Source organism: Balaenoptera ricei, chromosome 15, assembly GCF_028023285.1.
Source record: "Balaenoptera ricei isolate mBalRic1 chromosome 15, mBalRic1.hap2, whole genome shotgun sequence".
Taxonomy (NCBI): Eukaryota; Metazoa; Chordata; class Mammalia; order Artiodactyla; family Balaenopteridae; genus Balaenoptera; species Balaenoptera ricei.
In genome coordinates this window covers 12,540,165-12,548,340 of record NC_082653.1, presented here as the reverse complement: position 1 = coordinate 12,548,340, position 8,176 = coordinate 12,540,165, and positions in this window count along the sequence as shown.

Sequence of the window (8,176 nt, the reverse complement as noted above, 5' to 3'; positions counted from 1 at the left end):
GTGCTCCGCAACAAGAGAAGCCACCACAATGAGAAGCCCGCGCACCGCAACGAGGAGTAGCCCCCGCTCGCCACAACTAGAGAAAGCCCACGCGCAGCAACAGAGACCCAACACAGCCAAAAATAAAATAAATAAAATAAATAATTTTTTTAAAAAAAGAAGAAATTGCCAACAGCTTTCCAAAGTGGTTGTACCATTTTATATTTCCACCAGCACAGTATGAGGCTTCCAGTTGCTTACTATTATGAATTTTTCATCACACAGAAAATACATAGGTATATTCTCCCATAAAGCTAAAGCACCTTTGGGCAATCATCAGGCACCCGCCACTCCCCCCAGAATAACACTATCAGCAGTTTGGGGTGCTTCCTTGCAGACCTTTTCCTGTGCATTTATATACATAAATAAATACCCATAGAAAACACATCGTATTATTTTGTGGTGATTCTTTTTACAAAAATGGGAAACCATCTTCCGTTATATATTTCTTCCTTGTGTTTACCACCCCAGCATACAATTTATTCCCTGCTTCTACTCTCCCCCTAGATAGGATGTTACCTCAGCTAAGGTAAGGAGTTTGTTTGGTTCACTGCTGTATTCCAAGTGCCTGGAACAGTGTCAGGCAGAGAGCGGATACTCCATAAAATATCTATGGAAAGCGAGGATAGTGTAAGTATTGTTCTGGACTCTCGTTTTTTTTTCCCCTCTGTAAGTCATAGCTCTTTCTAGGTCAGCACTTACCAATCTATTTCCTTCCTTAACCTGCTGCATGTATTCTGTGACAGGAATATGCAAATTTTCTTTTTCATTCCCCTGTGGATGGGCACTTAGGTTGCTTCTGATTTTTCATTGTTAGGAGCACTGCTGCCATGAACATCCTGGGCTTGCCCCCTTGGGCACAGTATTTCTCTAGAACAGTATCCCAGAAGGAAACAGGGGGGTCTGAGGGTCTATGCAGTGTAAATTTTAGTAAAATTGGCCAAAGAGGCAGGATTTCTACCACCAGATACTCTAAGGAGATCAACACATTGTCAACTTGAGGAATGGGGGGAAATTAATGGTAAATGGATAGAATTTCTTTTATTTGGCAAATTGGGGGTGGTGGGGAGAAGGTAGCATCAGAGTCGTGCTGGAGGGTGATTACGTTCCCACACCCTGGAGTCAGATGCCCTGGGTTCAGAGTATGGCTCTGCCACCATCAAGCTGTATGACCTCAGACAAGTTAAGTTATTCAACCTCTCTGTGCCTCAGTTTCCAATCTGAAAAATGGGAATAATAAACATAGCCACCTCCCAAGGGTTGTTATGAGAATCAACACGCATATAAAGCGCTTAAAGCTGGGATGGGCACTTGTTAAATATTCAGTAAGTGTCCTCCACTGTTACTATTTAACAACCAACAAGTGTTTGTGTTTAAAAGAACACCTGTGGCTCACTTCAGTCATTTCCTTCACCTTCCTGGCTTGTAGACATTGGCTTTTCCATCCACTGACTCAGGGCATGTATTCCAGAGGAGAGAGGAGAGGCCTGGGAGTGGAGGTCCAAGGGGGAGGGGATCCAGGGAGTTACAGGAACCAGTGGAGTTTCCAGAAGCAAGGGCTGTTTGTTCAGTGGCAACAAAAGCCCCAGAGGTGCGTTCAGGGAAGACCTAGAAGCAGCTGTCGCAACCAGGCAGTGGGGAAAGTCAGCAGTGACCTCTGAGAGGGATGTTGGGGCAGAAGCCAGCTTCAGAGGGCCAGGGCCAGGGTCTGTGCTGGTGGGGAAGGACTTGGTCAGGAGCACCAGCGCCCTTCAGAGAAATCTGGTCAGCCTGGACTGTATCTGGAAGGAGAAACACATGTCTTGATTTTTAAGTGTAGAAGATCTGAGCAGGTTTAAGGGGAAAAAATTATTTCAAGAGCCATGACTACAGGGTCTGAGAGGAACAGCGCCAGGGCTGGTATATTCAGGGCCTGACCCTCTCAGAAAGTTCCTGCTGTGGTTGGATGTTCCACGAATTTCTATGGAACAGATAACCATGGGGAGGGAAAAGGTGCCTCACTCCCCCCCCCACATTCACTAATTTCATCATGAGACACCAAGAAATAAAGAGCACAGCCCCCACCCTTAATTAAGGGTGGATTCCAATCTAGTTTGGAAAAGGACACAGGAACATGAAAAAGCTAGAATCATAATGAAAGAGTTAAAACATGGAAGGCAGGCCTGGTTTAGAAGAAAGACTGCAAACTAGCAGCCTATGCAAGGCTTTAGTGACCCAGAACGAGATATTTTCGATTTTGACTTGGTTGCCGTCAATTACATCTAGGAAGTTTTCACACTAAGATCTAAATGTCTCACACCCCACATCCTAAAGGTCAGCAAATTCTATAGCTCCACCTTCAAAATGCAAATATCCAGAGTCTGCTGACTTCTCCCCACCTCCTTTCTCACCCACCTACCGGTCCATTCTCCAGAGGCAGCCAGAGGGATACGTCGAGGACCTAAGTCTGGTCCTCTCTCTCTCCTGTGCTTAGAACCCTCCATGGCTCCCACCTACACAGAGTGAAAGCTAAAATCCTCACAGTGGCCACAAAGTCTTGCATGGTCTGCTCCCATTACCTCTCTGCTCTCAACTCCTTTGACTCTCCTCCTCACTTCCTCTGCTCCAGCCACACAGGTCCCTCACTGTTTCTAGAACATTCCAGGCAGGCTCCCTCCTTAGGACCTTTGTGTTTGCTTCTCTCTCTACCTGGACTGCTCTTCTCCTGGGGGGAGGGTACCGCACAGCCCATTCTGGGAATCTTTCCAGCCTTTAAGCAAACCTCAGAGGTCTCCCCAATACCCCACCTAAAAGTTCGCAATACCCCTGACACTTCTGCCCCCTGCCCTGCGTTATGTTTCTCCGTAGCACCTACTACTGTCTAACATGCTACATAGTCTATTTTGTTCACACCTGTCCCCCATTAGTTTGTAAGCAGTGTCTTCAGGCTGTTTTGCTCTCCACGGACTCTCCAGTGCCTGGAACCATCCTGGCCCAGAGCAAGCACTCCAAAAACATTTGTGCAATATGAGCACTTCCAACTTCTCTTAACAATCAGAGGAGGGACTTCCCTGGCGGTCCAGTGGTTAAGACTCCTTGCTTCCAGTGCAGGGGGTGCAGGTTTGATCCCTGGTCAGAGAACTAAGATCCCACTTGCCACGCGGCCAAAAAAAATCAGAAGAATTTGGCATCAGTGGGCTAGAAAGAGAGGAGCCATCGCTCTTTTGTTCACCGCAGTCCCCACCCAGCCTGCTTCGTTCTGCACTTTTGTCCCCTGGGCAGATGACAGAGCACCGCATGGGGAGCCAAGAGCCGGCATTTTTATCCTCACTTTTCTGTTAAATCTTTTCCTCCCTGTCCCTGAGCCTGCCAACCTCACTGCCTGGAACACCCAGGGGTCGACAGAATCCGGCTGCCAGCGGAATCCAGCCCACTGCCTTTTTGTGCAGCTAAGAATGGTTTTTACATTTTTAAATGGTTGGGGAAAAAAAAAAAAAAGGAAGACTATTTCTTGAACCATGAAAATTACATGAAATTCACATTTCAGAGTCCATAAATAAACTTGTATTGGCCCCAGCCATGCACAGCCATTCACCTGTAGTCTGGCTGCTTTTGTGCTGTAACAAACAACAACAGAACGGCAGAGACTGTGTGGCCTGCAAAGCCTAAAATATTTTATCTGGTCCTTTCCAGGAAACGGTTGCCAACACCAGTCTAAATCCCTTCGCGAGATGAACAAAAACCAAAAACCACCAACATCTTTCTCAGTCTGAGCTCCTCTCTGAAAACTTCTCTTGTTTCTGGTACCCACTTTGGCCCTGGGAAGCAAGTCGTATCACTGCACAGCCCACACTCGCTAACCATGACTTGTTTGCTCTGTATTTGTCCCCTCCCTCCTCAAGGACCGGGACCTGCAGGCTGAAATCCCCCAGTGTTGAGCACGTTGCCTGGTAGTCAGTAAATATTGGTTAAACTTTTCTGCAGGCCTCAGGGCCACCCTTTCTCTGCTCTGGGCTCCGTTTTGTCATCTGTAAAGTGGGAGCCTTGATCCCTAAGAGCTCCAACACTGCGGAGAAAGCACCCGTGAGTCCTCGCCAAGCTGAATGAGACTATTTGCCAAAACAGTTTTTTTTTTTTTTAAAGGGCATTGTGAGAGTATCAAAGGTAACAAACTCATGGACTGCGGGCCCGATTTCAGCCCAAATATGTTTTGCTTGGTTTGCACTTTTTCTAAATTTTTTTTTTTTACTTTGATGTCAGTAGAAACCAAACCTACTGTAAACCAGCACACTTCAGTTATGAGTAGTATCTATCCAGCCCTTGTGGGCCCTTGAGTTGGCCATCCCTGGATGGAGAGTTAAAGGATCATTTCAGCCAGCATGCCCGGAGCCCTAAAGAAGCCTCTCGAGTCAAAGGTTAGGAATGTAATTAGGCCAGTTTTTCCCAAACCTGGATGGATTTCAGAATCACCCAGACAGTATATACAGTGCACATTCCAGGCTCACCCCACACCCACTGAATCCTACTCTCCATAGTTTGCAATGCTGGATATGGATTTTTTTTTTATTCTCCCCAAATGCTTATGCATTGCAGGTGGGACTATGTATCAAATCAAACTCTGCAGATGTCAATTTGTCTGTACCTGTCAAAATTAGAAATATACCTATCTCTTGACCCAGCAATTCCACTTCTGGGAATCTATCTTCCCCACCAGGGCTTCTTAAACTTTAATATGCATACAAATCCCCCGGGCATCTTTTTAAGATGCAGATCCTGATCCAGCAGGTCTGGGGTGAGGCCTGCGACGCTGCAGTTCTAACGAAGCTCCTAGTTGATGCCCAGCTGCTAGTCCTGGAACATTTTGAGCAGCAAGGCTCTGCATCTCCCCACACACATAACCAGGGATGCAGGTACAAGGCGGCTCATTGTACTATAGTCTGTCATTGCAACTATTGGGAATAACCTGAATGTCCATCAACAGGATACCAATCAAATTGGTGCATCCCTATAATAGAGTATTACATGGCCTTCAAAACTAGCAAGAAAGCTCCTTATGAACTGGTATGGAATGATCTCCAGGGCATATTACTAAACAAACAAACAAACAAATCAAGAAGCAGAACACTAAGTGGAATGTGCAACATTTTGTATATAAGTGTTGGGTTGGAATATTTATGTTTGTATTGACTTGTAGAAGCACAGAACAGCCTGGCAGAAGAAACTGATAACTGAATACCTCTGGAGAGGGGAACGGAGTGGATGGATGACAGGGGAGAGAGGGTGACATCTTCCTGTACCCATGTGAATTTTGAACTATGTGAATATAATACCTTTTGAAAAAAATGAATCAAAATTTAAATTATAATGACACCTAAATAAAAAGACTCAGTATGTGCTTCTAAGGCTCACACATGAATTTAGACCACCAGAAAAGCAGTTCCAGGGTGGGTCACCTCCTCCCTCCGTACATCACGTACATATGCTTGTGCGCGCACACACACACACATACACACTTGCATCCAGCTTTGAGGGCAGTCTGTGCAGGGTGTTGGCAAGCACGCTGGGCTTAAACGCGGCAAACCTCCATTGGATCTCAGTTCCACCAGCTGAGTGGCATAGAGTAAGACATGCCACCTCAATAAGCCCCATTTCATGGGGATGATCAAAATAACACTGGCTACCCTGCAGACCTCAGATGGTGGGAAAACGCTTCAAAAACTGTCAAGCGTACACATGAAAAGACTACTTATAACATGAACCCTGATGGTGAGCAGGGGGTCGGGCAGCCCCAGCCTGGTCTCCACGGGGTCTCGTGCTTACCTCCCAGGGCGCCATGCAAGGTAGAAACCCAATACCTTGACCTTTGCAGTCAGGCAGCTGCTCAGAGCAACCCCTGGCAGCGCTAATCTTCAACTCTCCTCCCACCATCTGGTCCAGCTGCCAGGCTGAGTCACATGGGGCTAGGGACAGCACATGACCTGTGTGTGGGACTGGTGTGAGAGTGGTGGCTGGGGGAGGATGGGAAAAGCCACAAGAGGCTGCCACTCCCCTCTCAGTGGGAAACTTCCTGTCAGGGAAGGAGATCTAAGCTTGACCTTAGGTCCTGAACTCAACTGGTTGCCTGGCTGTCTGGCAGAACTCCTCCTCCAGGAAGCCCACCGTGTGTGTGTGTGTGTGTGTGTGTGTGTGTGTGTGTGTGTGTGTGTGTGAGAGAGAGAGAGAGAGAGTGTGTATGGCAGAGAAAGAAGAAGTGCACAAGGAGATGATAATAAAACTAACAAATATTGAGCACTTAACCATGTGCCAATCTCTGTCCTAAGTATCTCACAGATTGGGACTTCCCTCGTGGCACAGTGGTTAAGAATCCACCTGCCAATGCAGGGGACACAGGTTCGAGCCCTGGTCCAGGAAGATCCCACATGCCGTAGAGGAACTAAGCCCGTGCACCACAAATACTGAGCCTGTGTGCCACAACTACTGAAGCCTGCGTGCCTAGAGGCCGTGCACCGCAACAAAGAGTAGCCCACGCTCGCTGCAACTAGAGAAAGCCTGCATGCAGCAACAAAGACCCAACACAGCTAAAAATAAAAATAATTAATTAATTTTTTTTAAAAAGTACTTCACAGATTAAACTCAGTGAATCTTTGTTGACACTGGCAACATCATCATCATCCCCACTTTCCAGATAAGGAGACTGAGGCCCAGGACAGCTAATTATCTTGTCCCAGGTCATATAGCCCAGAGTCAGAGGCAGGCAGTCTAACTCCAGAGCCCCGACTCTGAACCTCTCAGCCACAGGGAATTTCATTTCTGGAAGGGATTTCTCAGGTGTCCCTTATGTTGGCATCTGGCAGTGTAACCTTGGGCAAATTAACCCTGTGCTTCGTGTTACAGAGTCTCAGTTTCCTCACCTGTAAAATGAGCATCATCATAGCAATACCCACCTTTCAGGACTGTTTGGAAGCTCAGTGATGAGGTATTGAAAGTCCTGCATGCAGGACCTTTCACCTGATACCAACTCTTCTGAAAATCATCATTGTTAATGGGATTATCATACCCATTATTATCCAGTACTATTGAATGAGGTATAGAAAACACCCAGTCCTGTGCAAAAAGGAATCAAATCTCTTTTTAGCAGTTTGTCTATATTATTCGTCTACAACATGTAACCTAAATATCTTGCCTCTTTTCCTGTTTCTGTCAACCCCTGTAAGAAAGCAAGATAGGGTTAGCAAAAGAAAGTTCACAGATCTTGGTCTTGATCAAAACCACTTTTTTTTTAAGGCATCAAGAATCTTGATTTCTGCTGAGAGATTGTCACAGAAGAGAAACCTACACAGGGCAGAAAGTCCAGCCTGGTGGCAGGGGGACAGATGAAATTTATCTTTCAAGGTCACTTCGACTTCTTTGTCCCCAGGGAGACTAATTCAATTCAACAATTATTTAGTAAGTGTTTAGGCTGTTCCAGGCCCCTGCTGGGGACTGGGGAGATGGCACGAAATAAGACAGATAAAAATCCCCATCTCATGGAGCTGACTTTCTGGGGGAGGAGACAGACAATAAACAAGTAAAGAGATCATCTAATGTCAAGTGTCAAGAAATGCCATGAAGAAAAGTAAAACAGAGTAAGGGCATGGAGAGTGGTGAGAGTGAGGGGGCGGGGCTGTTATTTTAAGCAAGGTAATCAGGCAAGGCCTCTTGGAGACATTTAAGTAGAGAGCTAATGAAGTGAGGGTAGCCAGGAAAAGAATATTCCAGGTTGAGGGAGTGAGTAGCATGTGCAAAGGCCCTGAGGCAGAGCCAGGGGAGAGAATGGTAGGAAATGAGTTTGGGTAGGCAGGCAAGGCCTTGCTTCTCTCCTACTTTCTTCTCTGCCAAACTGGGATGAAGACAGCAGCCTGCTACCCCACCTCCACCCGGGAGCTGCCAGGAGATAATGGAGCGAAAGTGCTTTGAGAGGGAGACCAGGGAACTAATCAGAATGTTATTAATGGACACACTGTACAAGGCCTATGCCAGGGGCACTTTGTGACAGCATCGTTTCTCCTCCCTCCTGGCGATTCTGTTATCCTAAAGACCATACTGGGAGAGCCCAAGTTTCAAACATTTGCATTCTCTCACTCAAAGGATGGAAAAGGTAGGGCCCAGGGAGTGGGGA